General features: G+C 37.9%; 1 pseudogene; it reads right to left on the bottom strand.

Moving 5' to 3' along the window:
- LOC137235060 (fibronectin type-III domain-containing protein 3a-like) overlaps nt 1–7954 on the bottom strand; it is a 52044-nt pseudogene extending 44090 nt beyond the window's left edge.
- Nucleotides 7955–21871: the final 13917 nt, after the last annotated feature.

The following is a 21871-nucleotide window of genomic DNA, read 5'->3' as shown; positions in this document are numbered from 1 at the left end:
TTAATAACAAGTTAATAGAGTGTCCGCCTAAAAATGTTGGAATTTTAAATATTGACCATTATACATGATAAAAAATACCTTTGCGACAATAATAAGCGCTTTCGATGGCGGCTTCTGGAGCAACAATCTTGATATGAGTACCATCCATCAGTCCCAAAATTCCGGGGAAACCACAGATTTCGTAGAACTGACTCTTAACTACGCTTTCTTCAGAGCCAGTAGGGAAGTTCACATAATCTTTTTGGACATGATTCAAAATTTTCGTTACCTCATCTACACAGCGACTTACAGAACTTTGAGAAGAACATGCGAGGAAGTCTTGCCCAATACATCTTTGATAACTTCCTGATGCGAAGAACCGTAAAGCTGCAAGTAGTTTTAATTGCGACGGAATCGCTGTGTTTCGTTGTGATTGTCCAAAATATGCTTCAGTTTATCAAACAAATCTGTGAAAACTGTCTTTGGAAATCGATAAAGATCCTGAAACTGCCGGTCACTCACTTCGAAAGGATCTTGAGTATCGCGTAACATTCTCCGATTAACTATCATTGCATTCCTGTGTAAAGAGAAATAAAGAACTTAAGTTGGAATGCTAGGAACATAACGTACTCAAATGTGTAAAGCTTTCCCAAATTCGGAAGTGCGCCCGCGAACATGTTACACAAAACCCCTTTTAATGTCTAGTAAATGCATTCGCTATTTTGGCATGCACATTGCGTGCGCTTTTTTGTTGTTGTAGCATTGCTCTATCAAATGCAACGGAAGTTGTAGTAGTGGTAAGCGGCGGTTGCGCTGGAGGTTCAGTTTAGTTTGGTGTGAGCGCCAGCGGATCTCCTTGGACGCAAACAGCAAGCGACTACAAAAGTTTGGTAATAGTGCAGTTTACGGTACCCACCAAATTCGAGTGTGGTATCAAAAGACGCGCATTCAGGTCTAGATCAAGAATCCGAAAGCGGAAGTTAACTCTTTTTACCCGTTCAAAAGACATTAACGAAAAACGGAAAAAAAGACCCGCGGGTCCCTCCGAAATTGGGGGTGGGATCCATAGTATTTTTGCGCAGAACACCTTTCTGCGTTGGCGGCCTTCAGCCGCGCTTATAAAAAATAACCCTGGGCTACGCCATGCCAAGTCCGGGTGTGTGGTATAACCGTGGCTACCGCCACGGTGATGCACAATTTTTTTTGTGGGTACAAACACAACAACAACCACATTAAAATCGCCAATTCCGCCTTCGGATTATTGTTCTCGAGATTAAGACATGTCTTTTGATACCTCACTCGAAAGTATTGGCCCAACTTTAGGGTGGGTACCGTAAACTGCACTACTACCAAAATTTTTTTCGGACTTGCCGTGGATTGCGCAAATGTATTCGGATCGTTTAACATTGTTTCCTTCAAATACTTTCGGCTGCGCCAGACGTAGTAAACCACAGCACAGCACATTTATTATTATAAATAAACATATTTTAACGAAAATATATTCTTTGTTGAAACCACCACAGAAATTAAAACAAAAAACGCACACACCATTGCATTTCCTTCTCTTTATTACCTTCTTCTTCTCTGCAATCGTCGCCACAGTGCTATATTTGTTTCCACAAATGAATTCTGCATTTTTTCACTATTTATCAAAAATATTATACTTTTCTACAATATTTTTCGTTTTCAATGTTTACGTTTATTTTGCATTCCATCTGTCAACTCGCATTCAGCACTCATTCAGCAAAACAGTTTTCACTTCGCCTTACAGAATCGCATGATAATTTACAGTGAAAAGTGGCAGTGCAAATGAGTTTTCAGTAAGTGTACATTTTTCAGTTTTTCACAGTTAGTGAATTGACCCCCTGGTCCACCTTTATGGCGATATCTCGAAAAGGCGTCCACCTATAGAACTAAGGCCCACTTCCTTTTAAAATACTTATTAACACCTTTCATTTGATTCCCATATCGTACAAGCACATTCTAGAGTCACCCCTGGTCCACCTTTATGGCGATATCCCGAAATGGCGTCAACCAATAGAACTATCGCCCACTCCCTTTTAAAATATTCTTTAATACCTTCCATTTGATACCCATGTCATACAAACACATTCCAGGATTACCCTAGGTTCATTTTCCTACGTGGTGATTTTCCCTTATTTTGTCTCCTAAGTTCTCAGCTGAGTATATAATGTTCGGTTACACCCGAACTTAGCCTTCCTTTCTTGCTTTATTTAAGAAAAGTGCTTAAATTAAGATTTTTAAGAACTAATGAGCTTAAGACAATAATTATTTGTGTTTTATTAGGAAAAACTGAAAAAGAAGGAAACATTTACTAGCATATTGCAATGGTACCATTTCGAAAACCGCCACGTCATCATGCAATTTTTTAATGTTTTTATTTATTTAAACAGGTTTCACGGGGATCGAACCTCGGTGAAACTGCTGAAATCACAATCGCCTAACCATTGGGCTATTGTGTTGAATTTGCTTTCATTGCTAGTCTTAGTTGTATTTCATTTTCACGCTCTCGCACAATTTGAGACATTCTGTATTTACATTAATTTGTACTAGGCGTGCTTTTTATACTCAGCGTTTTTTGCACACAGAGTATATTAACTTTGATTAGATAACGGTTGGTTGTACAAGTATAAAGGAATCGAGATAGATATAGACTCCCATATATCAAAATTATCAGTATCGAAAAAAAATTTGATTGAGCCATGTCCGTCCATCCGTCCGTCCGTCCGTTAGCACGATAACTTGAGTAAATATTGAGATATCTTTACCAAATTTGGTACACTAGCTTATCTGGACCCAAATAGATTGGTATTGAAAATGAGCGAAATCGGATGATAACCATGCCCACTTTTTATATATGTATTAAAAATTTTGGAAAACACAAAAACCAGATAACTTAGTAAATAATAAACCTAGAATGTCGAAATTTGACATGTGGACTGATATTGAGACTTTTGATAAAAATTTAAAAAAAAATTTCAAAATGGGCGGGGCACCGCCCACTTATGATAAAATCAATTTTACAAATATTATTAATCATAAATCAAAAATTGTTCAACCTATCGTAGCAAAATTCAGCAGAGAATTTGCCTTTACTTTTAAGGAATGACTTGAAGAAAAATTAACGAAATCGGTTAAGGACCACGCCCACTTTTATATAAAAGATTTTAAAAATGGTCGTGGACGAATAAAGTAATCTATATCTTTGCAAAAAAGAGCTTTATATCAATGGTATTCCATTTCCCAAGTGGATTTATAACAATAGAGAGGAAAAACTTCAAATTTAAAAAAATGGGCGTGGCACCGCCCCATTTATGACTAAGCAATTTTCTATGTTTCGATAGCCATAACTCGAAGAAAAACTAACGGATCGTAATAAAGTTGGGTACACAAATTTTCCCTCTAGCAGGAAATATTTCTAGGGAAAATGGACGAGATCGGTTAAAGACCACGCCCACTTTTATATGAAAGATTTTTAAAAGGGTCGTGGACGAATAAAATAAGCTATATCTTTGCAAAAAAGAGCTTTGTATTAATGCTATTTCATTTCCCAAGTGGATTTATAACAATAAATAGGAAAAACTGCAAATTTAAAAAAATGGCGTGGCACCGCCCCTTTTATGACTAAGCAATTTTCTATGTTTCGGGAGCCATAACTCGAAGAAAAACTAACGGATCGTAATAAAATTGGGTAAACAAATTTTCCCTATGGCAGGAAATATTTTTAGGAAAAATGGACGAGATCGGTTAAAGACCATGCCTACTTTTATATAAAAAATTTTTGAAAGGGTCGTAGACGAAAATAATAAGCTATATCTTAGCGAAAAAAGCTTTGTGTCAATAGAATTTTACTTTCTAAATTGAATTATAACATTAAATTGGAAAACACTAAAATTTTTGAAAATGGGTGTGGCACCGCCCCTCTTATGGCTAAGCAATTTTCTATGTTTCGGAGGCCATCAAGACACCTTAAAACTTACTCAAATTATCGTGTTAAAGGTCGGACGGACGGACATGGTTCAATCAAATTTTTTTTCGATCCTGATGATTTTGATATATGGAAGTCTATATATATCTCAATTCCTTTATACATGTACAACCAACCGTTATCCAATCAAAGTTAATATACTCTGTGAGCTCTGCTCAACTGAGTATAAATATAGTTTACTTAACTAAAACTAGATTATGCTGTTCAATCACAATTTCTGCAACTACACCAATCGTTGTCCCAATTAACTTCCGCTTATTCTGCGCGTGTGTCGCGTCAGCGAAACTTCAACACGCAACATTGCGCGGTCACATGCTCAGCAACGTGAGTAAATGGGTCAACCGCTGAATACTGCTGTTATAACTTACATAATTACAAACGTACGTTTGTCGATTTGGTGACAGCTAATCATTTACATAAAAGCAGCGAAAACGTAAATTGAAAAAAAAAGCAAAAAGAAAAACTCCAGTTAGATTTAATATTTGTCAAAGAGACAATGACCGTTGCATTGGATTTTTTTTTGTGTTTGATCTCATTGATCTATTTGTAATTGGATTTGCTTTTCATTCATAAATCTCTCTGAGTCGGAAACCAAAGCAATAGGGATACAAGAGTTTAGAGTTTAAACATATTTATTAGCCGCTTGCAAAGCCACGTAAGGAAGTACATACGTATGAGAGAATTTGTTTTTATTAAGAACCAATTCATATAATTTGAAGTTTAATGCTGTTTGGAATTACGAGGGTTACTCGTTATAAAGGTTTGTTTAGCTAAGTTTAGAATTAGAAATTGTTTAATAAAACCAAAATATGAATTTATAAAGTTTTAAAAAAGGAAACAATGATTTGTTAAATCTTTCTTCTAATTCCTGGTAGGCATGGCAACATAAAAAGGTGAGAGAAATTTACGTGGGTATCTTCCAATACAATTTTAGATTGAAGATCGTGGTAGGGTAGGGTGAAGACCGCAATAGTCGAATGTCACTATAGACCTTGCGCCCTATTGCACACTCGTAAGATGAAGTTTCAAGTATTCTTAAATAGATTTTTTTTTATGAGAGCTAAGGCACGAGAGAGCTCCATCCGCCGAGACCACTTCAACCTTTTGTAGTCAAGAATGCTAGGAGTTTAGTTCCGTCTTTTGACACTAGATTGCATTCACCTACATTAAACTAAATGCTCCTGTGATATCACATTGTCACCTCACGTGGTGCTATATCACATCGGTACATAGCCGCGGTACCTTACATACATCTCTGGCTTCCAATCAAGAGGCCAACGAGCACAAATATCACATTGCAATCACAAATTCCATTATAATTCCCAAACAGGGTCAGCCCCAAGCGGAGAAAAGAAGCTATCATCGACAAACCAAGACAAGTAAGTATAATACTAATGACGGTAATACTGCCAGAAGATTTTTTCATAATGCAAGCTGCTCTGAGTGGAATCACAGCAACAATTATAAAAAATTTCGTCTACATCGTGCTAGAAAATGCTCAAGATTCGCTACAAACGAGGACGTATTGCAGACTCTTCTTTATACTTCAGATCCTTACATAACCAGCATTAGAAAACTGTATACTAAAAACGTGAAGGAACTTGATGAAGACGCCATAGATCTTTTGAAAGTTAACGAATTAATTTTAGATCCCGAAGTTCATCAAGTATAAATAACATAATAAACATATATATACAATAACAATAGTGAACATTACAATTAATTAGTTAATCTGTGTTCAATTTCAATCACCATTTTTTTATGTTTTTATTATTTAAATTGATTTGATTTTTGATGTACTATTTGATATTTGTTTTTGTAGACATTAAAATAATAGTATTCATTGTTAAAAAATAAATATTGGATATTTTTGATAATTTTGAATTGCTTTTATTTTTTAAGGTATGGTTTTAAATTACATCATAATAAGTAACATTCCATTTGAAGCCGTATACCCCAATCTTTATTTGCGCAAAATTTTTGAACATAATACTCAGAAATAAAAAAGTTATTAATTTTTAATCAGAACAGGCCTTTATTTTCTATAGTTCGACGCTACCCCTTATGTGCATCTTGTCTTATAGCGTTTTCTTTTCTGAAATAAATTGTTGCCTAAGTGAATGGTAAAGCCCTAACAGAGTTACTCCTACCCCAGGAAATTTCAACCGTTATACTGATGCAAAGAACATAAATGGCTACCCCGTGTACCATCTGATTTTCACAAACGCGCTGTCAAAGATAATAAAAATTAATTAGCAATTATTTCCTTCAATTAAATTTTCATCGCTAAAAATTTATGAAGTTGTATTGTTCTCCTTGCTTGCGATTCTTAAAGAATATATCATACAGGTTCGTTTGTCAGCAATTCGGTATTTATTGTATAATTGTATAAAAAAAAAACGGAATACGTTTACACGAGTGGTTATTGTATAAAAAAAACACATGCATACAATCATCTTCGAATTTGTTTCAATGTGAAGAACTGTCCGAAGCAATATTGGACGAGAACCTCACTTGGCGCAAGCTCGAAGCCGATTAAATTTTATGATAATGAGCAAAAATTTATCAAGGCATAATACTTAACTAACATAACAGTATTGCATTTACATATGTATGTACAATGGGGTTGCTAATTAACATGAATAGTACGTTTTATAGATATGTTACAAATAGTACTGATACAAAGTATTAACTGCAAGGTAGGGTTGTTACAGCCTCCCCCTAGGATGCTGAAATCGACCCGAAGAGGCATCCTACTATGTATTCTTTCGGGGCCGACCTCAACATCTGATCATGTTAACTGGATTCTCGGATACAGAAGAGGCACTTCTATATGGAGTTAGCGATGATGTATGATGAGTGCCCAACGGTTGCTGTATATTGTCTTCATGTGCTATTACGTAAGCCGTAGCACCTTGCTTTTCGATAATGACGTACGGGCCATCCCTTTTAGGAATGAATTTGGGTTACACCTTTCGCAGAGTTGCTTAGGACGTGAGTGGTAACCAGTACCTTTGACCCAATCTCTAAACCCTTTTGGTTACGTCGTCGTGGATTAGTGACGCTTTTATTAGCATCTTGTTGTCTCTGCTCGCAATCACGAGCAGATGCGAACACAGCAGCGAGTTTGCTCAAGTATGGAGTAATTTCGGCAATGAAATTTTCAGCGTGTGCGATGCACCTCAAATCATTTTGGACATCATCGATGGTCCTCAACTCTCGCCCAAATGTAAGGTAAGCCGAAGTAAAGCCAATGCTTTGACAGCGTGTGGTATTCATGGCGAAACGTATAGCTGGTATTCTTTCTGCCCAATTGCGGTGCCGTCTCCCAACCAGCATGGCCAATTTTGTCTTCAAGTCGCGGTTCTTCCTCTCAACAGGATTCGCCTGTGGGTGATATACGGGCGTATATACTTGCTGTATGTTAAGGCAAAAGGCAACCTTTTGCATCACTCTGGACACAAACTGGACCCCGTTGTTACTAATAACCTTCCTTGGGATTCCGTATCTCAAGAATACCTCGTCGATCAAAACTTTAGCACAATTTTCGGCGCTTGCTTCAGCCAGGGTAAAGAGTTCGACCCAACGACTAGCAATATCTTCTACAATGAAAATCCATTGAAACCCCTTTTCGTCCATAGGCAATGGTCCAAATAAATCGATAGCGATTGCTTCAAATCGCTGGTTACTAGATATCGTTTGATACAGACCCATTGGTTTAAGATTAGTCGCTTTATACCGTTGACAGTCGATACAATTCTTAAAGTGTGTTTCTATATCTTTTCGAATGCCAGGCCAATAATAGCGAGAAGTGATTTTATGGGAGGTTCGGTAGATTCCGAAATGACCGGCTGTATCTTTGTTATGATGTTGCTCTAATATCGCCGTTCGTTCCTTCTTAGGGATAACTAACTGCGCGTCCACATTCTCTTCGTCATGATAGCAGTAGAGTACACCATCATTCATCGTGTACCCTCTCTTAACCCAATGAACGGCATCGTCAGTGTTCTTTTCAAAGCAGTCAATAATACTTTTTAGTTCAGGGTCATCAAGTTGGCCTTCTCTAATATCTTTAGCTCCTCTTCGGGGGAGTTCCACATCAAACGAACATATATGACAAGTTTCTTCTGATCCATGTTCTTCTCTGCAAGGCGGCCTTGATAGCATATCAGCCACCACATTAGTTTTTCCCGGTTTATAGTCGATACTTAAATTATACTGTTGTAAGATTAAGGCCCAACGTGCTAGGCGTCCAGAAGGAGACTTCAGGCTCATTAGCCATTTAAGTGGTTGACGATCCGTAATGAGGGTTACTTCGGATCCATCTATATACCCGCGGTACTTCTGTATGGCCCAAACGATTGCTAAGGCCTCTCTTTCGATCGTTGAATAATTTCTTTCAGCTTTTGACAGTCGTCTACTCACGTATTTGATAGGATGCTCATCTGCTCCCTCCCCCTGGAGTAATACTGCCCCTAATGCATACCCACTTTCATCGGTCTTTAAAATATATGGTCGGTTTTCGTCGGCTTGTTTCAAAATGGTTGATGTCGTCAATAATCTTTTCAACTCGTCGAACGCCGATTGTTGCTTATTCGTCCATGACCAGATAGCATTTTTCTTTATTAATTGTGATAATGGTTTTGCGATGTCAGCAAACTGGGGAACAAAACGCCTGTACCAAGAGCAAGTCTGAAGAAATGACAGCAACCCTTTACCATTCTTCAGAGCTTTTCGTAGTACTATCGCTTCAACTTTCTGTGGGTCAACCATTATACCATTTGGAGTCAATATGTGCCCCAAATACTTAACTTCGTGGCACGCTAAACAGCACTTATCGAAGTTTGCCTTCAGGCCAAATTGTCGTAAATGGCCGAAAACTTGTTTCAGCTGTGCCAAGTGTTCATTGAAACTATTTGAGCACAAAATAATGTCATCTAATTACGCAAGAAGAACTTGACTGTTTAACGAAACTTTAAGTCGGTCTATTAGACGCTGGAACTTAGCTGGTGCGTTACGTAAACCAAAAGGCATACGTGTAAATTTGTACATGCCGAATGGTGCGACGAATGCCGTTTTATCTTGATCACTCTCCTCAACTCCAATCTGCCAATAACCATACTGTAAATCTAATGTGGACATGAAATTAGTCGTTTTCGCTACTTGCAGTAAGTCATCAATACGGGGCAGGGGATACCGATCTGCCTTTGTTATGGCATTTAGTTCCCTGTAGTCAATACAGATACGTATCCCCCCTGTCTTCTTCGGTACAATTACTACAGGAGCAGCCCATGATGATTCGCACTCAATAATCACTCCTGTCTCCAACCACTTAGCTATTTCATGTTTTAGTTCTTCTTTACGTTGTGGCGATATACGATATTGTGGCAAAGCGACTGGAGGATGTTCGCCCGTGTCGATCCGATGTGTGATCAACGGCGTTGCCGAAGTTGGTTCTCCAAATATGTCGGCGTTCGCCCGAAGCAATGCATCCAGCTCTACTTTCTGTTCGTTTGTTAAGCTACATCTTCGTTTTTCTTGGTCTTATACTTCCATCATATATATAGGGAGGAAGTTTTCAGCGATATATTTATCGTAATCCTCTAAGGGTTCCTTAATTTTGATAGTTGGTGCAAACAAACGCGATGTATTCTCGGGAGTTATCTCCCCAATATGCAACGAACTTCTAAAAATATCTTGCACCACGCCTGGTGAATAGTAATTTTGGGGTGGCCAATTTCTTTTTATGAGTGGTCCATAATTCGCCTCTGGGCAAGTTTCAGGCGGATTGTCACCGCTTGACTTTTTTGTACACTTGTCTATATAATGCAGAAAGTTAGAGCATTCGTTAAGAGCTTTTGAAGTCGACTCGTAATGGTTCGTCCCCACATGTACTCCAGCGATGTCCATTGCGAATATTTGACTGTTATCTGGTTTAACAAAATCGTATTTCACTTTTGGTTCTTCATCAAAATACCAAAATCGCTGTGGGAGATTAAGGACGATTCCTGACTGGGCCATAAAGTCAGCCCCGATCAACGTACGATTTTTCATAGCATTTGGCAGTGATATGAGCCGAATTTTTCTCACCCTATTGCCAATGGACCTTGTAACTGATGTCCAGAGAGTGCTTAGATTATGGAGGGAACACTTCTCTGCTCTCCTAAATGGAGGCAGCAATTCACCGCCAGAGATGAAGAACCCGATCCCACAATCGATGATGATGGAATATATGTCCCCCCGCCCGATTATGACGAAGTTAGAATAGCAATAACCAGATTGAAAAACAACAAGGCCGTGGGCGCTGATGGATTGCCTGCGGAGCTATTCAAGTTCGGCGGCGAGGAGTTGGTAAGGCGCATGCAGCAGCTTCTTAGCAAAATATGGGCGGACGAAAGCATGCCCGACGGTTGGAATCTAAGTGTTCTTTGCCCAGTCCACAAGAAAGTGGATACTGCAAAATGCACCAACTATCGTGGAATCAGCCTTCTTAATATCGCATATAAGGTCCTTTCAAGTGTATTGTGCGAAAGATTGAAGCCCACCGTGAACCGGCTGATTGGACCTTATCAGTGCGGCTTCAGACCTGGTAAATCTACCATCGACCAGATTTTCACAATGCGCCAAATCTTGGAAAAAACCCGTGAAAAGAGAATCGACACACATCACCTCTTCGTCGACTTTAAAGCCGCCTTCGACAGCACGAAAAGGAGCTGCCTATATGCCGCTATGTCTGAATTTGGTTTCCCCGCAAAACTTATACGGCTGTGCAAAATGACGTTGAGCAACACCATCAGCTCAGTCAGAATTGGGAAGGACCTCTCCGAGCCGTTCGAAACTAAACGAGGTTTCAGACAGGGTGACCCCCTATCGTGCGATTTCTTTAATTTAATGCTGGAGAAAATTATACTAGCTGCAGAACTTAACCGCACTGGAACAATATACTATAAAAGCTTGCAATTACTGGCATATGCTGATGACATTGATATCATCGGCCTAAACACCCGCGCTGTTAGTTCTGCTTACTCCAAGCTGGAAAAAGAAGCGGTAAAGATGGGTTTGATGATGAATGAGGACAAAACGAAGTACCTGCTGTCATCGAGCAAAGAGTCAGCGCATATGCGCCTTGGCAACCACGCTACTGTTGGCAGCCATAATTTCGAAATAGTAAAAGACTTCGTTTATTTGGGAACCAGCATCAACATTAGCAACAACATCAGCACTGAAATCCAGCGAAGAATCTATCTTGCCAATAAATGCTACTTTGGACTAGGTAGGCAATTGAAAAGTAAAGTCCTCTCTCGGCGAACGAAAATCATACTCTACAAGTCACTTATCGTACCCGTCCTGCTATATGGGGCAGAAGCATGGACCATGACAACAGCAGATGAAGCGGCTTTGGGAGTGTTCGAGAGAAAAGTTCTTCGAAAGATTTATGGACCTCTACGCGTTGGCGATGGCGAGTACCGAAGAAGATTTAATGATGAGCTGTACGAGCTATACGCAGACATCAACATAGTCCAGCGAATTAAAACGCAGCGGCTGCGCTGGCTAGGCCATGTTATGCGAATGAAAGATGATGCTCCGGCCAAGAAAGTGTTTCTATCGGAACCCGCCTATGGAAGCAGAGGTAGAGGGCGGCCCCCACTCCGTTGGAAGGACCAGGTGGAAAACGATTTAAACTCCCTTGGTGTGACCAATTGGCGCCGGTTGGCGGAGCGAAGGAGCGACTGGCGCGCCTTGTTGGACGGCCATAACCGTTTAGACGGTTAAGCGCCAATTAAGTAAGTAATTGCCAATGGTTATGTCACAAATAGTGGATTGCACCCTTTGAGTAATTGTGGTGCCATCTGCTAAGAGACGCCAGCCATTACCTCTTGGAATATACACCCCTTACTACTAAGAATTTTCTTTAAATTTGCGCTAGCAACGCTCGTTTTTGCACCCGTGTCAAATATAGCTTCCCCTTTTAGTCCCATCATCTCAACATGGACTGACGGAATTGATCTGCCAATAACAGTGTTAGATACAGAGTTAAACTGCAAATATTTCGGGCTTCCCTTGCTACGCCCAGAGCATTTCGGGCAGTTTGCGTGGTACACCCCCGGTGCGCCACAGCCATTGCATGCAAAAGTGACTGGCGTTTAGCATGAGGCAGTGATACACTTGAATTTTGTGTAGATTCTTGTTGTTGTGGGCCTGCTGCGACTGTTGCCCTCTTTTCTTTTTAAAGCAAACATCTACAGTATGGCCACGCAATCTGCAGAACGAGCACCTCTTCGGCTCATCCCCAGTTTCACCTTTTTCATTTGATGCTGTTGTGAGATGCTTTGTTTCGGCTAAAAACATTTCTGCATCTCTCCAATGCGATATTAGTTCGCCGAACGTCGAAGCTTTATCGCGACGCACTCGTTCTCTTATCCTAACAGATAGTAGACCGTAAATCATGCTCAGCTGTACTGCTACGCTGATGGTATCGCTCAACTGGAAAACAGTAATCGTTTCTTACAGATAAAACTGTCTGTTGGTTCACGCATTTGTTGTTTATGCTCATATATGTTTAAAAAAAATTTTCCAATCAGGCAGTGGGGGAGAGAATCTAGTGCGAATAAGTTCAATAACGTCGTTGAAATTTGCCAAAGTGTATTTTACACCAATCCACCAGGTCGCCGCATAATCTTCCAGTAGAAGTGGCATACCGCGTAGAGCATCTGTGTCAGAAATTTTCTCTATGTCTTTATAAACTGTGATCGCTGCAATAAACTCCTCCACTGCTGATGGGTCTCGTTGTCCACGGAAACGGGCAGTGCATTGTGTAAATGACCCACATTTATTGCCGCTTGTAATTGCGGCTAATATTTGTGAAAACTGTTCCAGAGAAAACGTTGCCATTTTGTTACGTTCGACCTCTGCTGTTACTTCGCCTTCGTTGTTGTTGTTGTTTGCCGAACTGCTGGCCACTAAGTTGGGCGCCAATGTATCGTTCTCCTTGCTTGCGCTTCTTAAAGAATATTTCATACAGGTTCGTTTGTCAGCAATTCGGTATTTATTGTATAATTGTATCAAAAAAAACGGAATACGTTTACACGAGTGGTTATTGTATAAAAAAAACACATGCGTACAATCACCTTCGAATTTGTTTCAATGTGAAGAACTGTCCGAAGCAATATTGGACGAGAACCTCACTTGGCGCAAGCTCGAAGCCGATTAAATTTTATGATCATGAGCAAAAATTTATCAAGCCACAATACTTAACTAACATAACAGTATTGCATTTACATATGTACAATGGGGTTGCTAATTAACATGAATAGTACGTTTTACAGATATATTACAAATAGTATTGATACAAAGTATTAACTGCAAGGTAGGGTTGTTACAAAGTTACTAAAATAAATTGTCACGATCAGCTGGTTTAGCAGAGTTGCACCGCCATTTTATGCAGGGTAAAAGTGAAACGCTTTTGCGTTGCGACCAGGCAACAATTTTTACAATAGAATGAAATACCCCGTAAGAGCGTTACCCGCTTTCTAGAATAGAACAAAATATATTTACAACCCTTGCGCGGCGTACAAAAAGCGTGACACTTTTTCCAGAAAAGAAAACGCTATTAGTTATACGTGTTTGTTTCATTCCCCCGTCTGAAGCTTCTTCCTCCTCATACAGAAACGCAATTCACTAACTTGTTTAACGAAGTTTGCTGCCACTAATTTAGCTAAACGATAAGTTTATCACCTTTTTTATTCACAAATTCGATAGTGCAACATTTGCTTTTATCGTGTCTTCAAAATTACAATTTATCACCGTTTTAATGTGTGTTGTTAACGCTGTTGTTGAAATTAATTAAATAATTTTTTTTTTTAAGAAATAAAAACAAAACAAATGTGAGTGGACTGCATTCCAACCCGCGCCCAACAGCTTCGCCATTTTGGCTTGTTGATCGACAGAGTTGACTAATTTTAAACGAAAAGCTGCGCGTAAAGTTAAAACGAAGTTAGTAAATCGAGTGAGTGAAAAGGCAAGTTATATGAGTCACCAGAACTCTTGAACTGCATTCGGCCTACTTTTACCGCCTTTTGGCTATGGGCTCTTCTCATCCCACTGGTCCGTACCCTTCTATGCTATTCCTCTCTTATTGGATTCACCTGTCGTTCTGTTATGGACCATGTGGGGATGATTTTTTTTATATCCGCACTAGATGCTACATCACTAGATGCTACCACCGATCAAATCGATAGAGTCTTTTTAAAATAAATAAATGTAAGGCGCGATAACCTCCGAAGAGATCTAAGGCCGAGCTTCTCTTCCAATTTGCGTCGTGCTCCTCTTGATTTTCCCTACAAATTGGCCGGACGGGACCTACATGTTTTATGCCGACTCCGAACGGCATCTGCAAAGCAGATGAGTTTTCACTGAGAGCTTTTCATGGCAGAAATACACCCGGAGTGCTTGCCAAACACTGCCGAGGGGCGACCCCGCTTAGAAAAATTTTCTTCTAATTGAAAAATCTTATTTCTAAAATTTTGATGTTGCTTTGCCCGGGAGTTGAACCCAGGGCATACGGTGTGATAGGCGGAGCACGCTACCCATCACACCACGGTGGCCGCCAAGAGTCTTTTTACCTACCTTCTATTAGCTTGGGTTGTATGTATGTATGCACGTGTGTATGTATGTATGTATGTATGTATGTATGTATATAACGGATTCTTTGAGCATAATTTTTCACCAATTTCCAGAAGTGTGATTAATCAATAGACATAAGGTAAATTTAGCTTATGACCATATGATATGGCCCTAAGGCCCATTAAAGCTTTGCGCACGTAAAAAAGACCGCTGACAATGCAATAATTTATTGGCATGTGACATAGATAAATGACATAAGGTCAGTTGACCTTATTTAGAATGGCCACAAGTTGATGTGACATAAGGTCAACGGGGATAAGGTCAGTTAAACTTATCAACACTTCAACGTGTCCTTTAAAAATTTGGTATAATGACCATTTAGGAAATTTCTACGTTGATACGATTGACTTCTTGTACCTTTTCTCGCTTAAGGGGCAGAAAAATATCTGGCTTTAGTATGAGAAGATTTAATTCCCTATCTAACACTGCTTTAATCTCTGTTAGTGTACCGTCACCTATGATACCATCGAGGGATTTGAGTCCTGGAAGAACAAAGAATGTGGTATGTAGATTTTTACCAACGAATTTAAAAAAAATTTCCGCGCACAGTAGTATGTAAATGCCGGTCCTGGACCACATTTTGTATGGAATGCTCGGTGCATGTCTAACCCTCACAACTCTTTACTTTTGGACAGTCTGCCACCAGTCTGGTCTTAGGAATGGGCCCAGTTCATTATTTTCAGACTAGTCTGGGTTGAGTCTGACCGAAGGAATGAAACCAGGTCCATATTTATCTTGGCGTGAAATTTTTACCACCTCTGAAGATCATTCAACAATTCCGCTAGGTGGCGCATACGTTTTTTCGGTTTGTGTTCTGGCTGATCTTCTGGTTTGTGTTCTGGCTAAACTTCCGCAAGGTGGCGCATAAGAAAAAGCTTAGTGGTGTATAAGAAAAAGCTAAGAGCTTTTTACCTTTAGCAGAGCTTTGCCGTTCAGGAGAAGATGGTTAAATGGGGGGCCCTACATTTTTAAAGGGCCGCAAATTTTTAAATATCCCCTCATATTTCTAATGAGTCCTAGGCTTCACCCGAGCCGTTTTAAAGATTCCCATAGATTTCTAATCGAGCGATTGCTCCCCAATCCCCCCACCCACCCTCTTTTTTCTCGTCTACAAAAAGTAGCAGTTGGACACCTGTAGTACCCCCAACCCCCTATTTTCTCGTTGGGCACTTGTAGTACCGCCACCCCCTTTTTTTCTCGTCTGCAAAACGGGCCTGTCGGTCATCCGATCAGGGGCAGATTAAACATTTTGTTTAGCATTTTATTTGATTGTAAGTTTGTGTGTGTGTGTATGTACATGCTGATGCTGGTCCATATATATATGCATGTGAGAATTTCATAATTAACTAAAGGTTATCTTAATATTGAACTCATGATTTTCCATTATTGAACATTTTGTTTGTCTTTTTCTTAGGGTATAAGTTTGTATGTACATACTTAACATATGTTTGTACATGGGAATATCAACAAACTACAAAATACATGCCGATGGCCACACTCATCCATGGGAAACTTGTTCCAATGTAAATACTTACTTTTTTTGTCAAATAAACATTTTTCAAATAAATAAAAACAATTTTTATTTAAAATTTAAAAATTTTTTATTTATATTTTTCTCCATACTTTGGCGTGGTTAGGAATGCGTAATATACTTGTGTGTGTGTGTGTAGTTTCATAAAATTACTACTATTTTTCTAAATAATCTGTTTGACAACATTTGTAAATGAAATATATGTATACATTTTATCATGGATTAGTATACAATAAGCAGCGGCGTTGGCAGATACGGCCTTGTGAAATTTTAGCTCAATCCGAATATCGATGGGACCGCTTTTTATAGATTCATTCTGATGTGTAACATCTAAAACAATTATTGAAGCATGTTGAACAAATTGATCAGGTGATAAAAGTGGTTGGGGAGTACGTCCATAGTAACTTTGTTGAAATTTCAAATACATGTCATATAATAGACCGATTTCGATCAAATTTAATATTAAGATCATCATATGGATATGTAGTGGAGTTGAGGTGACCTTTATCATACAGTTTTGCAGTTTTTTAATTTGTATTTTAATAAAACGTGCTCTCACACTGATTGCAACCACCTGGGTTCCTTAAATATGACAGCATATAAATTATAAATTTTTTTTAATGTTTTATATCGGTAATAATACGAAATACAATTACATATATGTTCTGTTTCCTTATATGAATTATCAGCAAAATTACAATAATTCTTAAGTAATCCATTGAAGGAATATATAAATGGTTCTGATGGAAATGATCTCAATTCATTTAACATAGAATAAACAAGTAAGGAAGGCTAAATTCGGGTGTAACCGAACATTACATACTCAGTTGAGAGCTATGGAGACAAAATAAGGGAAACCCACCATGTAAGAAAATGAACCTAGGGTAACCCTGGAATGTGTTTGTATGACATGGGTATCAAATGGAAGGTATTAAAGAGTATTTTAAAAGGGAGTGGGTCATAGTTCTATAGGTGGACGCCATTTCGGGATATTGCCATAAAGGTGGACCAGGGTTGACTCTAGAATTTGTTTGTACGATATGGGTATCAAATGAAAGGTGTTAATGAGTATTTTAAAAGGAAGTGGGGCTTAGTTCTATTGGGGGACGCCTTTTTGAGATATCGCCAAAAAGGTGGATCAGGGGTGACTCGAGAATGTGTTTGTACGATATGGGTATCAAATTAAAGGCATTAATGAGGGTTTTAAAATGGATTGGTAGTAGTTGTATATGTGAAGGCGTTTTCGATATATCGACCAAAATGCCCACCAGCGTGACCCAGAACATCATCTGTCGGGTACCGCTAATTTATTTATATATGTAATACCACGGACAGTATTCCTGCCAAGATTCCAAGGGCGTTTGATTTCGCCCTGCAGGACTTTTTCATTTTATTCTACTTTTATTTTTTCTAAAGTTAAATTTTGAGTCAATAAACCAATCCAATTACCACGTTTCATCCCTTTTTTCCTATTTGGTATAAAATTATGGCATTTTTTCATTTTTCGTAATTTTCGATATCGGAAAAGTGGACGTGGTCATAGTCGGATTTCCGCCATTTTTTATACCAATATAAAGTGAGTTCAGATAAGTACGTGGACTGAGTTTAGTAAAGATATATCGATTTTTGCTCAACTTATCGTGTTAACGGCCGAGCGGAAGGACAGACGGTCAACTGTGTATACAAACTGGGCGTGGCTTCAACCGATTTCGCCCTCTTTCACAGAAAATAATTATCGTCCTAGAGTCTAAGCCCCTACCAAATTTCACAAGGATTGGTACATTTTTGTTCGACTTATGGCATTAAAAGTATCCTAGACAAATTAAATGAAAAAGGGCGGAGCCACGCCCATTTTGAAATTTTCTTTTATTTTTGTATTTTGTTGTACCATATCATTACTGGAGTTGAATGTTGACATAATTTACTTATATACAGTAAAGATATTACATTTTTTGTTAAAATTTGACTTAAAAAAAAAAATTTAAATTAAATTTTTAAACATAATGGACCACATATTACTGCGTTGTATTTTTGTTTCTGATCATAATTGTAATGTATTGGTGGCTTCAGATAATTAATCAGTTCAATCGGTGGCTGCAAATTTCCAAAACTATCAAAATATTCTTTATAATTTTTGTTTTTATAGTATGCTACCCGATGATGCTACCCACATTCTTGAGCATTATGGTTTATTCGGTAGCGAATTTCGCATAAAAATTCCTCTGAAATGTTTAAGATGTTTGCAATATATCATTAAATCTATGTCTGTTAACGGTCTTTTGGGTAGGTTTTTTATTCGTTTTTTGGATAGGGTCGTAAAAATAAACCATATCCCCTTCTATACGATTTCAGGAATAGTCCCTTACCCATAGCCATTGATTCCATATATCTATTATGACGGCTAGCCTCAGCCAATTGCTCCTTTCCATTCCTGATATCATTGAAAACTTTTGCTATAGCTGATCCACCAGATGCTATATCACCAAGTGCAGCGTTGTAAAATTGGAAGTAGTGGTAGAATTCCACCAATTTTTGGGACTGGAATTATTCTCGGTATATTAATGTCTTTATTTTTAAAGCTAGACTCTATAGCATTCTTAGAAATATTATAGGCCTCATTAAATGTCTGCGGCTTCTTTTTGTTAAGTATGTTGATTCCTTTTTTAACTGCCATCAAAAAACTTTAATTAGATGATACTTTACGAGTTTTCATCTTTTTCCGTTTTTTACATTTAGATGTATTTCTTTTCTTATTTTTTAAACCCATTCCCAGTTAGAGTTTTGCGTTTGCTCGTTCTTTGAAATCACTATCCTTAGATATTACACGTTGCCAGGCTTTCTCAAATAAAACTTTATGAGCTTGGTGTCTGTTATTTATATCTTTCGATTGGGAATATGCAATATCATGTTTTCACAGCCTTCATCTAAAGGATTTATACCCTTATCTCCTCTTTCTATCCGTTGTCGGAGTTTCGTTCCAGGACCACAAAATTGATATCCAGGTAAATGAAGCTCAATAGGTAAAGAATTAATCAAACTATTTACAAAACCCTGGCCAGCCTTTTTACGTATTCGTCCCATTAAGTGTTTGTTTTCTTCTTCTTCTTCTTAATAATAATGAGTGAGTGTGGGTGAGTTATAATTAAATGGTGATTTTATTATAAAAGCGATTGTTTATATTGCTATAAATCTAGTAAACAAAATGAAAGTTGTTAAACAACGTCTCCAACTTATGGTTAATAATGCCGACAATTGTATAAATGTTAAAAACGTTACCAGACATAGTTCCCTTTTACCAAATTCCATACGAGCGCTGATTGTGGGACGGTCAAATTGTGGAAAAACTAATGTTATGCTCAGTTTAATTGAAAGCCCAAACGGGCTTAATTTCCGAAATATATACATTTATTCAAAATCATTATATCAACCAAAATATCTAAAAAGGCTTACTGAGCCGATAAAAGGAATAAATTTTTATACATTTAGTGAAAATGTTGATGTAATAAAACCCGCTGAAGCTAAACTAGACTCAATTTTTATATTCGATGATGTAATATGTGGAAAACAAAGTACAATACGAGATTATTTTTGTAAGGGTCGTCCTAAGAACATTGATTCTTTCTATTTATGTCAAACTTATACAAAAATTCCTAAACACTTAATTCGTGATAATGCAAACATGATTATTGTGTTCAAACAAGATGAAATGAATCTTAAGCATATCTATAATGGTCATGTTATCGGAGATATGTCATACAAAACATTTTTAAAAATTTGTTTAGAGTCTTGGAGAAATGAATACGGTTTTGTTGCTATAAGTAAAGATGATCCTATAAATAAAGGTCGATATCGAAAGGGTTTCGATAATTTTATACAACTATAAAAGATCTATAAAAGACATATACCACATCAGATTCTTATCTGATAGGTAACAGATTTACCAGATTTACCAAAATCATGTCAAATAATCATATGACTGTATTAGCAAATCTTGTTAAGATCCAGAAAGTATTAAAAGAAAAACTTAAAAGCATGAAATTGGGAGAATTGGATAGAATCAACTTGTTGGAGTATACATTTAAACCCATTTCGAAACCATTAAATGAATTAGTTGATAATTTGAAAAACTCTAGTAATAAAAACAATGTTACTAATTATAATGGTGATGATGATGATGAAATTTTGCAGGTGGACAGTGCAAAAGAAAGTAAAGACATGGAAGTTGATACATTGACCGTTAAAAATTGTGTGAATGATAATGATCTTGATAGTAAAACAAACATTTATTCGAACGATGCAGATTTAGAACATTCTACAGATAGTTCTCGGAAAGGAAATGTTGAGAGGCAAGCGATGAAGAAACCTACAAAAAAGAAGCGAAAGCGTATTGATATTATTAATGAGCAATGTTTTAATAAAAAACAAAAACCAATTATTTTTGTTAGCGTTAAACGAAAAATAAATTTTATGAATGACTGTGAAAGACCAGCTTCGTATATTCCAAGTAAACCTCATGATGACGAATTAATAAAAAGAGCTGTACAAAGCAATGTAATGAAAACTGAATCAGATATCGATAAAAAACCTGAAAAGCGAAAATCTGGTGATATCATTAATGAGCAATGTTTTGAAAAAACCCAAAAATTAGATATAAGTGTTATCGGCGTTAAAGAAAAAATAAATTATATGAATAATTGTGAACGACCAGCCGCGCATATTCTCAGCAAACTAAATGATAAACAATTATTAAACAAGACTGTAGAAAGTCAAAATCAAGCTGAAACTTTAAATGATAATACTACTCTAACTGAACATGATATTTTGAGAAGAATCGAAGAAGATCCTAATATGCGGGAAAGACATAAACCTGTAAAACGTCAGAGTAAAAATCAACTAAATTAAGATTATAAACGGGCTAAGCTTACTCACCAAGTATTTTAAGAGAGAGTAGGCCATAGTTCTATGGATGGACGCCATTTAGGGATATCGCCATAAAGGTGGACCAGGGCTGACTCTAGAATTTGTTTGTACGATATGGGTATCAAATGAAAGGTGTTACTGAGCATTTTCAGAGGGAGTGGGCCTTAGGTCTATCGGTGGACGCCTTTTCGAGATATCGCCATTGAGGTGGACCAGGGGTGACTCTAGAATGTGTTTGTACGATATGGGTATCAAATGAAAGGTGGTAATGAGTATTTTAAAAGGGAATGGGCTTTAGTTCTATAGGTTAACGCCTTTTCGAGAAATCGCCATAAAGGTGGACCAGGGGTGACTCTAGAATATGTTTGTACGATATGGGTATCAAATGAAAGCTGTTAATGAGTATTTTGAAAAGGAGTGATCCTTAGTTCCATAGGTGGACGCCGTTTCGAGATATCGCCATAAAGGTGGACCAGGGGTGTCTCTAGAATGTGTTTGTACGATATGGGAATCAAATAAAAGGTGTTACTGAGCATTTTAAGAGGGAGTGGGCATTAGGTCTATAGGTGGACGCCTTTTCGAGATATCGCCATTAGGGTGGGCCAGGGGTGACTCTAGAATGTGTTTGTACGATATGGGTATCAAATAAAAGGTTGTAATGAGTATTTTAAAAGGGAGTAATCCTTAGTTGTATAGGTGGACGCCTTTTCGAGATATCGCCATAAAGGTGGACCAAGGGTGACTCTAGA

This window comes from Eurosta solidaginis, chromosome X, assembly GCF_040869045.1.
Source record: "Eurosta solidaginis isolate ZX-2024a chromosome X, ASM4086904v1, whole genome shotgun sequence".
NCBI lineage: Eukaryota > Metazoa > Arthropoda > Insecta > Diptera > Tephritidae > Eurosta > Eurosta solidaginis.
Note: the sequence above shows the minus strand (reverse complement) of the source record. Positions and strands in the feature narration are given on the sequence as shown.